The sequence below is a fragment of the Geospiza fortis genome, unplaced genomic scaffold (genome assembly GCF_000277835.1).
Source record: "Geospiza fortis unplaced genomic scaffold, GeoFor_1.0 scaffold75, whole genome shotgun sequence".
NCBI classification, from domain to species: domain Eukaryota; kingdom Metazoa; phylum Chordata; class Aves; order Passeriformes; family Thraupidae; genus Geospiza; species Geospiza fortis.
The window spans coordinates 559,737-573,590 of NW_005054360.1; the positions used below are offsets into that span (position 1 = coordinate 559,737).

At 37.9% G+C, this 13,854-nt stretch overlaps 1 protein-coding gene across 3 annotated transcripts in view; it reads right to left on the reverse strand.

Moving 5' to 3' along the window:
* Nucleotides 1–13,854, reverse strand: part of PRTFDC1 (phosphoribosyl transferase domain containing 1) — a 39,458-nt gene that overhangs the window by 5,986 nt on the left and 19,618 nt on the right. The gene's annotated exons all lie outside the window — the stretch shown is intronic.

Consider the following 13,854-nt stretch of genomic DNA (forward strand, 5'->3'; position numbering starts at 1 on the left):
AAAGAAACAAATGTTTAAAAAAGGGAAATGAAGATAGGTCCATGTACATATGTACAACACAGTAGGACACAAGGAGTTTCCTGTTTCATTTCTATGCCCTGAAAAGGAGCCAGCCATAAGAGCAAGCCCTGCAGTCAGGGACCACAACTTAATTCAGCTCTGTCTAGATTATCCTCTTTGTCCAAGAACGGATGTAGCTTTGGAAAATAAAATTAGATGGAAGAAATCCAAATAGGATGAGCTTTACTTCATTCCAGCGTCTCTAGCTGTGTACTGCAGTGTACCCTAAAGTTCACTAAAATACTATTTCCAATGTTAGTATGAGAATACAGCAATAATATTATTTCTCTGAAATAAATGCTCTTCCTCCCTCCACCCACACCCAAGCAACTTCACAGTAAAGGATTAGAGGCCAAGTTGTAACACCCATTCTCATACTGCAAAGCACCCTCTTTCTCTTCAGATACTGCTGCTGAAATCAGTATTACTTGAAGAGGAGTGGCCCAGCCGAGAGTAGTGGTGTCAACCTTTATGACAGTATCATCACACAGGCTGAATCTTTTTGTTGAAATGGTTCATCACTGTTCCAGGAAGTACAATGTCTAAGGAGACTTTAGTTCTTCTACTAAAAGCAATATTAAGATGCAATGTCCTTATTAGAATAAATAAAAATTTATTTATTAGTAGGCATATGCATGATCAAAAGGATGGACTCTTACAATCTTGCATTAAGATCTACTTTCTGAAGTGAAACTTGCAGTAGCAAGAGAAAAGTTATTCCACAAATACCTTTATCTATCTATCAGTGTATACACCTTACATGGATGTGCACGCTGTGTGTCCTGCAAAACCTCGAGACCACATAGTTTCATATCCATGCAGTATCCACCAGCCTAGCTTACATTCCACTTCCTTTCTGTCAGGCTGCTTGGCTTTGCTACATACATAACATGGGGACTGTTTAACTTCCTTTTCCATAACAGAAACCCAAGGCTGAGAGTTGTAAGAGACTCAAATACACAGAGAAGGAGTGTGTGAAAGCAGCATGCTCACAACCAGCACACTTTTAACAGCTTCATTAACCAATACATAAATAGCTTTAAATATTCAAACCAGAAATTATTACTATAGATTATCCATATTTATATTCATACTGCAGCTCTTCCTAACACTCACAGTGCTTGGCAGGGAAACATGGCATACTCCATGCATTAAGCACTGCAGAAACACATTCCCACACACTGTATTATACCTGGATGCTTCTGAAATGGCAAAACACTTGGTAAAGGTATGGAGGGAACTCCCAGCAGCAGTTGAGCAAATGTCAGCAATGGAGATACCACTCAAGAAAGCCACTAATTTAGACTGAGCTCTGGTGGAATGTATATTAATCTTGGAGGGAGGCTCCTTTTTGGTGTTTTCATAACAGGTTTCACTGGTGGTTATCCTGCTTGGCACTCCTGACTTTCAACCTCTCAGCTGCTGACACAAACAACTTTGGATCTCAAGCTAGTCCTGTGAAGGCAAAAAGTTAAAGGCCTCTTAACAAAAGTCTGAAGATACCCTGCCTCTAGAAACTTCTCCCTTCAAGAAAGAATGGAAGTTTATCAGTTGTCTAGATGGGATGAAGAGCCAAAACCATGTTCAGGAGAGGCTTAAGACAGGCGTGTAGGAACATAGTTTTTGAAGGAAACCATTTGGATCCAAAACCAATTTGGATCTCGTCTGGCTTCCTGTATGAAGTCATAAGTGGGAAAAACACTTCTGAGGACTAGCTCAGGACACCTGGGTCTGAGGCATAAGGAAATTACTTGATTCAGCCAGTGGACACCTGAAGATAATGGGCAGGAGTAATGGCTTAACCACCCCAAGGAACCTGTGCAGCTAGTGATATATGTAAATATTGATTTGTTTATACACACACACATATATCATATAGGGAGAGAGAAAAAGAGTTGACAAGGAAAGAATCTCACCAGAACTAAAAATGGAAATGAACCCTTTAGTACCAGGCCCAATGAGAGTAACCATGATCAAACACAGCCCATGGATCTCAAGGCAGGTCCATAGTCTTGAGACATATTCAACAAAGTCAGTCTGTAAATCAGGGTCTGGGCCAATGCTTGCAGTAATGTACAGGTTTGGCTGCAGCTGAGCAGACGGTCGGTACCCACAGAACGCAGATCAGTCATGGACTAAGAGCCCAGGGCTGTGCTGTGCCCACAGGTGTGAGTAGAGACCCCAAGGGACACAGGTCATGGCCATTAGCATCTATTTGTGCATCTCTTAGTGCACTGTGACAGACTGAGACAAAAGCAAAGTCCTGGGACATCTCATACACAGACAAATAAGTTTCTTTGCTACCACAGTTGCTTCAGCTGTTCTGTTAAGATTAAGAGATTCTTTTGCTTGGTCACATGTGGAAATCACAAAGTTGGACAGAATGAGGGGACGGACAGCAGCCTCCCTGGCCATGGAATTTGGGTTAACCAATAAGGAGGAGTATGTCCTTACAGTCCTTACTATTTAACTTGTGAAAAAAAATAATCATAAACATAATAGAAAATGGGTCTGAAGAAACCATGAAAGATCATCTTCTGTTGGGCTACAGCAGAAATTTTAAACTATCCTTCACAGATATCTGATTTACCTCTTCTAGAACATCATGAGTACTTGAGACTCTCCCCAGGGAATATGTCTCAATACCTCATTATCTAAGAGCAAAAATATAATAAGAAAACTTCTGTTGATATTTGGCCTGAACTTATTTTGAACAGAACATGGAAAAAGCTTTGTTTTCTTCTCTTTTCTCTTCTTTTTTGAAAGACATATTTCCTCAGTTTCCTCTTCTTCAGATTAAACAGCCTCTATTTATTTAATGTTTTCTCACAAGTTATATTTCCTAGCTTTTTGATCACTCTTTTGTCCTCCTCTGGAAGTGGTCCAGTTGGTCAGAATCCTTCTCCAGTTGTAGTGTTCCAAACCAGAAAGTCTTTTCCAGTATCAAGAGGAATAAAAGAACCACTTTGTATGCTTTATAAATAATCCTCTTTTCTATGTATCCCAGTACAACAGTTACATCCTTTATAAAAATATACTCGTGTCTCATGTGCAACTTGTGATCCATCTTTTGTCTCCAGGACTGCTGCTGAGTCAGTCCTCCCTCACTTGCATTTATGCAAAAGATTATTTCTGTATAAACACAGAAGTTGGTATTCGTCTTTATTGTCGTTACATGTCATTCTTTGAACCAAATTCTTAAAATAATTCTTTAAGATCATAATATCTTGTAGTATTTTTCCAGGTAGTATGAGTACCATTAAATGCTAATTTCATCTTTTCAATCATGAATTAAGTTTTGTATAGTCCCTGGAGAGTGTGCTTTAATGCATCTCATCTGACAGTGAAGCATAATTAACTGTTTCTGGAGAACAGCTTTCCAACCAGTCACACAACTAATAGAAATTTCATTTTGTCTATGTCTCCTTATCACAAATGACTCATATGAAGGAAAGAGGATTAACGTGGATCCAGACATGCCTGAAAGGTTTGTCTGGCTATGAGAGTGATAGTCACCTGCACATGACTTCAGCTGATGTGTCAGATCTCATATTTATTGACTAACTTGACAAGGAAGGATTTTGGTGGACTTTGTCTCTCATCCATAGAGTCAAGGAGTCCAACTGTTGCAAATCATATACGCTGAGGAAGTTCCTATAAGATGTCTAGGCCAGAAAACACAGTTGCTGTTTTGTATTATGCCCATTCTCATTATTTCCAAAACACAGATGAGGATTTTCTGTACCACAGGGAAATCCTGTAGGTAAGGTCTTTGCAGTGCAAAAGCCACTATAAAATATTTAGATATGAAAACATTTTGCAACTATAAGTAAGCAGGCATCCTAACTGTTCAGAGTGATACTTTAATCTCTGTTATCATTATGCAGGGTTACTGTGCCTAAAATCTCCCTACTTTTCAGTCATCAACCGCTGCTTACAAGTGAAGGCATTCAAAGTAGTTTGCCATCCTCTGGTAAACAAACTCTCTCCTGCAAAATACTGTGCTGGGAAACTGACTGTGTTGCTGCCTGTCCCCTGCCTTTCTACTGTTGGAGCAGTCTACAGGTAGATGATTTCAAAAAAGGGATGGAATAGCAGAGTAGAAGAGCAAACTGCCAAGAAATGTTTTGATATACAGTGTCTCAGACTAGATAGTGGTGATGTCCAACTAAAACTGGTTGAAATAGGTTAGCTTATCCTTGATCAGATGGATAGCAGAAGCTGAAAGAATAATGCAATGGATACCACAAATCAGTACATTGTCAGTGATGTCACCATCATCCTAAAGGCACAGCTGGCTGCACCCAGCATCTCTTGTTTTAGGTCAGTTATATGGAAGACCTTATTCAGCTTCACTGTGAAGTCCCCATGTGAGCTGGTGTGCAGGGGACTGGTAAAACTCATCAGCTTGTGGAGCTGCAGCAGTCACTGACAGCTGGACAAACAGGAAGCTAAAGAACACAGAAGAAAAGATCCTTCTCAAGTATCTGTGTTTGAAGCTCCTTTACCACATAGATCAAGAATATTTTGTCCTTTTGAGATATATTTGAGGCAATTACAAAGAAGGAAACCACAGGAAAAGTAATCCAGCCTTCTGGGTTCTGTCTACTTTTGAAATTCAGAGAACAGGATATAGGAATATTTACTGACATGTTGACTAGACTAAAGATGGCTTAATTTCTGAGCAGAGCCATGTTCACCAATACAATCTCTGAAGTACATCCAGAAATCTAATAATGGTGCTAATATATCTTAGAGTGAGACAGAATACAGTCAGTTTTTTAAAATATGTCCTGGAAAGATTTCATACATAGTCCAAATAAAAAGGGATGCTGGCTTCAGAGAATGAAACACCTTCCTATTGAGTCATTGCAAAAGAATCAACATTGCAAAAGAATCAGCTACCATTACTGATAGCTCAGAGGGATGGCTGGGAGCTCATAGATTTGGATGTGATTCATTCTGTGTTTACAAAGCTTTTTACCAGGTAGCTGGCAGAAGGTAGGCTGGTGTAACATAGAGTCAAAGAACACCTCAAGTTGGAAGGGAGTCATAAGGACCAGCAAGTCCAACTCCCTGCTCTTTGTAGGACTACTTACAGCTAAACCATATGACATTGACCAGGTGCTTCTTGTAACTCTGACAGGCTTCAGAACCCGACCACTTTCCTGGAGAGCCTGTTCCAGTGACTTGAACACAGTTTCAGTGAAGAACCTTTTCCAACAGTTCAATCTGAACTTCACCTGATACGGCTTCATTCCATTTCCTCCTGTCCTGTTGCTGGTCCCTAGAGAGCTGTGTGCACTGCCCATCTTGTGGAAGCTGTAGGCTGTGATGAGGGCACCCTTCAGCCTTCACATCCCCAGGCTGGACAACACAAGTGACCTCACCACTCCTCAGAAGTCTTGTCCTTGAGCCCTTGCACCAACCTGGTTGTCCTGGACACACTCTGATAGTCAGAAGTCCTTCCTGCTTTGTGGCAGACCCCAGCACTTCAGGTGAGACTGCCCCAGTGCAGAGCAGAGCAGGACAATGCTCTCCCTTGCCCTGCTGGCCATGCTGTGCCTGATGCCCCCCAGGACAGGGTTGGCCCTCCTGGCTGCCAGGGCACTGCTGGCTCAGGTTCAGCTGCCATGGACCAGGATCCCCAGATCCCTTTCATGGTGCTGCTCTCCAGCCTCTCATTGCCCAGTCTTTACATATAATGGGGATTACCCTGTCCCAGATGGAGAATCTTGTTAAATTTCATACAACTGGTGATTGCCCAGCTCTCCAGCCTGTGCAGATTTCTCTGTAAGGCCCCTCTACCTCTGAGGGAGTTTACAGCCCCTCCTGTTTTAGCATCATTAGCAAATTTTCTAAATGTACATTCAATTTATGAGTCCAGATCTTTTGTAAAAACACTAAAGAGCAGTGGTCCTAAAATTGTCCTCTGTGGTTTTGAATGCAAAGGGGTGCTGTGAAGTTTAAAATTCTCCAGTTTTGAGTGATCAGTGCACACACAACTTGCAACTCTGTACATGAACATTTGAACTGAGCAGAAATAATATTTGTGGTGTGAGCTGGATCTCCACAAAAATAAAATTTGCATTTCCATATACATTTCTAGACAGTAGTAAAAGTGGCCCATAGCAGCATGCCTTGGGTCATCTGGAAAAAGGAGGTTCTTGACAATACTAGTACTACGTAAAATAAGGAAGAAATAATTTCTAATCCCCAGGTAGCATGTGAATTTGTCTCTCATGCTAAAGAGAACTCTCTGGGAATGTTAATTTTTTTAATAATGAACAGAAAACATGCAAAAATTGAAAATCTGTTATTTCCTGCTTTTAAAAGCCACACGCATTTATACGGTACAGGAAAGTATGTTGTTTTTACAGTACATTAAAAAAAAATCCTGATTTGCAGTAAGATAAAAAGTACTCCAGCACTGAGTCAATACATTTCTATTGTTTACCTTCCCACAGGTCAGTAAAAAATGGAACAATGTCAGCTAACAAGACCAAGCAGAGTAATGAGAGCATGTCTGCCTCCTGCCTGACAGTAGTAAGTGCTATGGAAATTATTTTTCATCTTCCTGGAAAAGAATAACAATTTTTTTCTAGACTTGGATTTTATGTTCCATTCAGAGGACTGTTTTCAAAGGAAAATTGCTATGAAATAGTAGTACTTTGAAGTTAGCATGGAGTACGACTTTGAGGAAAACTGTGTCTTTGAATTAATACAAAATGTGAAATTTTAACAAGGTAAAAATTCTGAGCTGCACATTTAGAAAGGGGAAATATTTCCCTGAAAGCCAAAACTATACTTGAATAATCAAATAAACAACTTCATTTAATGCAACACTACACCTAAGAGGACAAACTCAGCCCTCACATATATAGCAAGAAAATCAGGTAGGTGCATAAAAAGGGTATTTTCTCCTTAAATGTTTCAGCATAAAATCAGCAGAATAGCATACACACATTGTTTTTTCTTTAATAGAAAGAAAAGAACAGAAAGAATTTAAAACTGAGAAAACAAAAATTATTTGAGAACTGAAAAAAATACCTTAGAGTGAAGTAAGGTTTGTAGCAGGAAGTAATAGCTTTTATTTAATTAACAGCCCATTTCCCAGTGGGGGAACATTTTTCACAAAAGAACTTTGACCTTTCAGCCCACAGCCTGAGAGAGACCACAAAATACTTTCAACAGCTGAGCCTGAGAACAAAAATTCAGAACTGCTGTATGCACTCGAAATCATGGACTGAATAAAATAGTGGCTTTACAGCACATTATAATCCTCCACTGCAGCTGCCCTTCAACTCATTTATCAGTGTTCCACAGCTGATAATTTCCTCTCTTATTTTAGCTCAGAGGAATTCTTAACATTTTTATCTGCCCCTCTGGTCACAGGGCAGGTGATTATGTAGGGCAATCGCTTCTCTTATCCCAAATTGTCTGATTACCACATTAGGTTAAAATTAAGAGTTTCTCCCAATCTGTACTTAGCTTGACATTTGCTGATTCTATTCAGACCAACAGAAGGATCTGCATGCTTGAAATTTCATTTCTTCTAACTATATCAGTTGCCTACTAATAATTTCATGTTGTTAATTCCACCTTCAAACCTTGTCTCATTTACATCCTACAGTATGCCAGTACTGTACAGCAGGCTTCCAATGGATTAGTTTATCTAAAAGAAGCTTAAGTAATGACTGTGTGATAGGCAAATATGCAACCATATGGCAATATAAATTTGACAATGGCAAACAGCTTAATCCAGTAGGCAAAGGTATTTGAAAAGGCCACAGTAAAAGACAAAAAACTGTTCACATTCAGAAAAGAAAATCAGGTTCACTATTTTAGCAGTGATGATAGTTGACTATTGGTATAACATGCCTGATATATGGAGGCTTCTCCATCAAACCTCTAAATCAAAATTGTTGGTAGTTTAAAAGATACACTGTAGGTACTGTAGTGAAGAAATGATCATTTGGGACCTTTCATCCTAATCACCCAGAAGATGCTTTTAGGCCTTAAGAGAAAGGAATCTCTAAACAAAGCCCTGTTTGTGATCAGGCCAATTAGCTGTCCTGGGAAGGAAAAAAACAAAGGGAAATAAATGAACCTTAATGTGGGAAGATTGGCATAATTTGGACTGATGGAAATACTTTTATCTTCAATCCCCACTGATATCCTGAGTTCCTTCCTGTCTCTTTCTTGATAGAACTATTCTTAAACTACTTGGGAATACTTGTAATATATTGTTAGTTATACCAGCTTGCAAAGTATGTATGAATACAGAGTGTCAAGAAAAGGTGAGTTCATTTTTTTGTTCACTTCTGCAAGTGAAAGCATATTTGTAAAAAAAAAACAACCCAAAAGCCCTACTATCTTCCCCCCACAAAATCTCTTTTTTTATCAATCTCTACTTCTTTTCTTGTTTTGTTTTATGAGAGTAAGGGGATAAAAAGCAACAGTATAGTGTATTTTGATTCCCTATAGATAAATTTCCATTCAGTAGGTCTGCATTTTCAGTTAGATTCTTTCTGAAGACACCTTTTCATGTGTACTCCATATCATCAGAATGACATAAATTGATAATGTGATTCTTCAAACTGAATTTTTAATGGATTATCAGTTTACTCATCAGACATGCAGTACTTCCTTTCTTAGCATTGTATTTGGGGAACCTCAGGTACCAGTAGTTAAACAAGACATTTTATGACAGTGCCATAGAGCTGAAGAATCACCATCAAATAAAAATTAAATAAAAATGCATAAATTTCAGTGAAGAAGTTCAAAGATAGCTAAATGGACTCCTGTGAAAAGTGAAATAATTTTATGTTATGCACACAGGATGAAATGCACGGATATTAACACTTCATCACAATGTCAGAAAATAATATGAAAGACTTCTGTAAAATGAGACATCTAGCTAGGAACTTTCTACAGGGTTCTAGAAAAAGTCACATATGTCTGATTTTTATCTTTTCTGTTGGGTTCATCCACATCTTTCAGCATACTTGGAAGGACAGATACGACATCTCAAAAATGGGTTTTTTCAGTCACTTGGTTTCATCAGTAGCAGCTGCTGATGGGAGCCAATTGCTTAATGTGTTAAGAGTCCATGTGTACAAACTCCAGCTATTTAAATTGTGTAAAACAAGTTCAGACTCTCTAAGAGCTAAAACAGAGTGGGGACATAATGGAGGACCTGATGCTTTGTTCTTAGAGAGCATTGTGTTAAATGCTGTGCACACTCATTTTCCACTTGCAGCCATCTTCACAGCATCCTTCTGTTACGCATGAAAAGTAGAACAAACTACCATAACTAATCTAAAGGTAATTCAGGAATGACTCATGTCTCCATTTTCTCACTTGCATGAAGAAGTACAGTCCTCTGGTCATCTGGAATTGGATGAGGATTGTCTGGACATAGGTGAAATAGGATTATGAACAGGTAAGATGTAGAAGCAAGCAGACAGTGGCTGAGCAGAGCCCATGTGAAAAATGGGGTAGGAAGGCTGTGAAAGTTTTTTATTTCCTTTCTCCAAAACAACAACAACAACAAAAGCAAATAATGATGAACCGTAGAACAGATTATCTAAGAAAGAAGTGCAAAGAAAGGTGATTGACTTTGGAGAAGGAAAAAATAGTCTTTTGCTTCAGAAAAAACAGTTAAGGATGGCAACTGTCAGAAGAATAGACAGTATCAAACCTAATTAATAAAAAAGGCAGAACAACAGAAGTGACTAAACCTGGCAGTTAAGCAGAGGTACTGAAGATGTGCACTGCTTCAAGAGACATAAAATCAACCTTTGAAAAGATGAAAAAGGCAAGGCTGCATGTCTGACAGGAATAAAGTAAGATGTTGAGGTGAGTGGGGGACATGACTATTGCCAAAGTGTATAGTGAATTTTGTAAACCTTTATTGTCATATAAATTGTCTCTCATGTACATTATGTTCTAAAGATAATGGCATTATTGTTTCTGCAAATTTATGGGTATTACTCTGGAAAGGAATGCATATAGGGCAAGAAATCACAACATTAGTCAACACAGTGAATACTAATGGAGAGAATAAGTATAGAACCAACAGAATTCTGAGAAACAAACTTGGAATGGTGAGGATAATATGTATATTAATCTAGAGAATAAAACATTGTGTTAGCTGCCACACACATGGTTTATTAAAGACTGACATGCTAACATATTTAGGAGAATGACAGAGAAACAGATCCCAGAACTGTTGCTGGATCCTATAACATGCATAGAAAATGGTTCAATAAAATAGGAATGAAATGAGAGGCATAAGAGAAGAAAGTGAGAATGCTTTATGTTCCTTGAACATGTTCCCAAATGACAAGCTGGGCAAGAAAATGGTAGACAGTGGATAAACTGATTTAGGCAAGACATATAAAAGAAGTTTGGAGATTTTATAGCACAAATCCTGCCAGAAGGAATTGAGAAGAGCTGCATGGAGGATATCTTCTTCTGAGTGAAAGTTCTTTTTTGTATGAGCTGATCGGTCATTTTAGGAGACCATCAGAGTGAGGATGGAGTTCTCAAACTAACACAACCAAGTGCAGAGAAAACACAAATACTAATTTTCCTTTTTTCTTGATGGCTATTTATGACCTTGTACGCTTCAATGAAAATGACAAAACCACTGGCTGTCAGCAACATGTACTTAATATGAACAAGGGGAAATCATACAGAACATAAGAATTGACAGAATTTTTTAAATTCACTGGCTCCATAATTGTATAGTACTAACTGTATAACTACTCTGTCTCAATTTGAAGTTCTTATTAACTTAAAAACTAATAATGATTATTTTGTTCACTTTCTATGCTATATAGAAAAATGCTATATAGAAATAGCATATTTCTATATATGACAGTGTATATATGGATCTAAGTTTGACATCAAATATATTATACAACTGTAATAAGTATTAATTGCAAAAATATATAAGTTTTAAATTTATGATTTTATCTAACTTGTCTCATTTGCAAGGAGACAAGTCAAAGTGGTATAGGAGCTTTTTGAAAGGTTACAGGACATATTTTATATATGGAGTGATATACAGAATTATTCCTGTCATTAGAGATTTTGGACTACAAAACCAGCTCCTAAGCTCCTCAGACAAAAAATACATGCATACAAATATAAGAGATAAATGGCAGTGCTACTCACAACTCTGGCACAGCTGAACCTACTAAGTTTCTAGATGCTTTAAAATTACTTTGCTCAAATGTCACAAATAGTTGAAAATATGTTAGGAATTTTTACAGTATTATACAATATGGTTACAGTATTGATACAAACCAGGGTTATATTATTTGTTCTTTCATCTCATCTCCATACATTTTCATTGCCATCTTGTTGTGAAACACATTTCTGAACAGTATTTGATTATCTCCTGTTTTCAAAATGTTTTCCCCTTAACAAACATTAATGATAAATTTTACCCAAGTGAGCATTTCAGCTTTAAAGTAACTTTGAAAACTAACTACTTTACTATGAAATCTGATACTGAGAAACTTTATGTTCACTACTTACATGATTAAAGGAGAGATTATTAAATTATATTTTTTTCTGGATAGAAATGCTTACAAAGCATTAGAGTGTTAAGCTATATCAGGCTTCATTATTCAAGTACCTTAATTAATGATGTGTGCCATGGAAAACTTCATTCTTGCCTCAGTGACCTTCTTCACAGAAGAATAATTTCAAATGGGGGATGATTTTCTTCAGGTAACAATTTGGGCAGTTTGAGTCTGTATGCCAACTCTCATCTTTCTCTTTTCTGTAGTTTGGGTCGTGATACATTTTTGCCAGGCTTGTAATAATTTTATAAACAAAAGCATATTGTAGAGAAGGACAGAGGAGATATTATTCTGAAGAGCTATTAACAGAGCTAAGAACTATTCCTTAACAGCCTCTTTCTAATTAGCTTTTAAAATATTTTGCTTTCTTTAAGCTTTCTCAGAAAAAAAAACCAACATGATTATATACCAGCATGTTCACTCAGTAATCTGTTTTTCCAATAGGCAGCAAACATGCCTTCGTTCATCACTAAGATTATAGGCTAGCTGAGGTTCCAGGTATTATTACTTAATGAAAGGCAATTCAACATCAAAATCTCAGAATCTTTTCTCTGTAAGTTTCAAAACTGTTTACTTTTCTTGATACTTTTCAACTTTACAGAAATATGATGGATTTATATTCAAAGCCGACACTTGTGCTGTTGAAAACACCTTCCATGATCAGTAAGTCAATGAGATTTAACTCGGTATATTAATTTTTCAATATAATTATAATCTTTTCTTATTCAATACTCTGAGCAGGCAGAGGAAGAACACAGCTTGCTTAATAGCAAAGTTGAATTCTGAGTAACTCTTCAACTAATTCACTCAGTGACATTGGATGCCTACTGAACCAGCAGTTTTAAAAGGCAGCAGCTAAAGAGAGGTACTAAAATCACTTCAAGGAAAAGATTTACATGGCCTGTAGGAGGCTCTGAATCAGCCCACAAATGGCTGATTAGTAAAATGTGCTGAATACTTGCTCTTACTGCTGAAGTCAACAACAGATGGAGGAGTTGGCATCTGTGGACATAAGGCCACTCCTTCACATATCCAACTCTAGACATGCAAGCATGAGCATTTGAGCCTAAGCTTTGCATTCCAGCTTTTCAAACAGTAAAATAAGTCTCAAGGGAACCCTGCTCTCACGTGTTCTAGTGAAAATGCTATTTCATTATTCCTACATCAGCTGTGTCAGACAGCCCCACATACAGACAAACAGCAAACAGGCCCTTTGAGTGTCTGCTCCCCTGGAAGCCCCAGCTCTCCCTTCCTGCCCCACTTCAGCCTCCACACCCAGCTTCCAGCACTGGGCTCCCCTCCTGAGCAGCAATTTATTCCCAAAGCAGCTGTCTCACACCTACCCAAGATCCCAGCCTCCTTGCCCAGCTAACTTAAACTATGCTGCTGCTCAGTCTTGTCCCCAAGTATCTCTCAGCCTCCCAACAGCCAAATTTTGTGTCCCATTCCACACCTGGGAACAGCAGAGCCATGCCACTGAGAAAAAGATTACCAGGATTTTCATTGTAAGAAAACTATTTACTTAATTTTTGATAAGAGCAGAACTTAATAGGGTGAAATCTTCCTTCTCTCTCATACACATGTGGGCACAGATAAATACACAAAAGTCTTGCAAAAAATAATGTTTTGCCCAGTGAATTCAAGTGAAACTGGAAATACCATATCTGGAAATAATATTAATATCTGCAACCATTAATCAAGGAAATTTGGAATTGGAAGATGGGGAAGGAGAGCTGGGCCTGGAAGTTTAGAAAGTGTTTGAACCATGTTCAAAAAGAGAAATGTTAAGTAAGATGCACTGCCAGTTCTGCCTGTGAGGTAGAGAAACATATGCAAAATCATCACAGAAAAACAGGTAACTCCAGTGTTTGAATATTAGAAAGTAGCAAATTAATTAATATTTCCCCAGAATATGATTAACACTTTAGTGGTAATTAGGAACAACACCCAGCAGGAGTATTTAGAAGTGTAAATTGAGTACATACATATCACTAAAATATTCTGACTATAACAGCGTTTTTCAAATTTCAGTTCTAGTTGCATCAAACCCTATTTAATGTTAATGAAATATTTAAAGTTGTTTTCCTCTTCTTTTTCTAGTGTGCTATAGTACAACAAAACAAATGAGTTTGCTAGTGCTCCATTTGAGTGCTTTGAAGAAACTGATACTATCTAGAACCACCTAATAAGTCAGTGA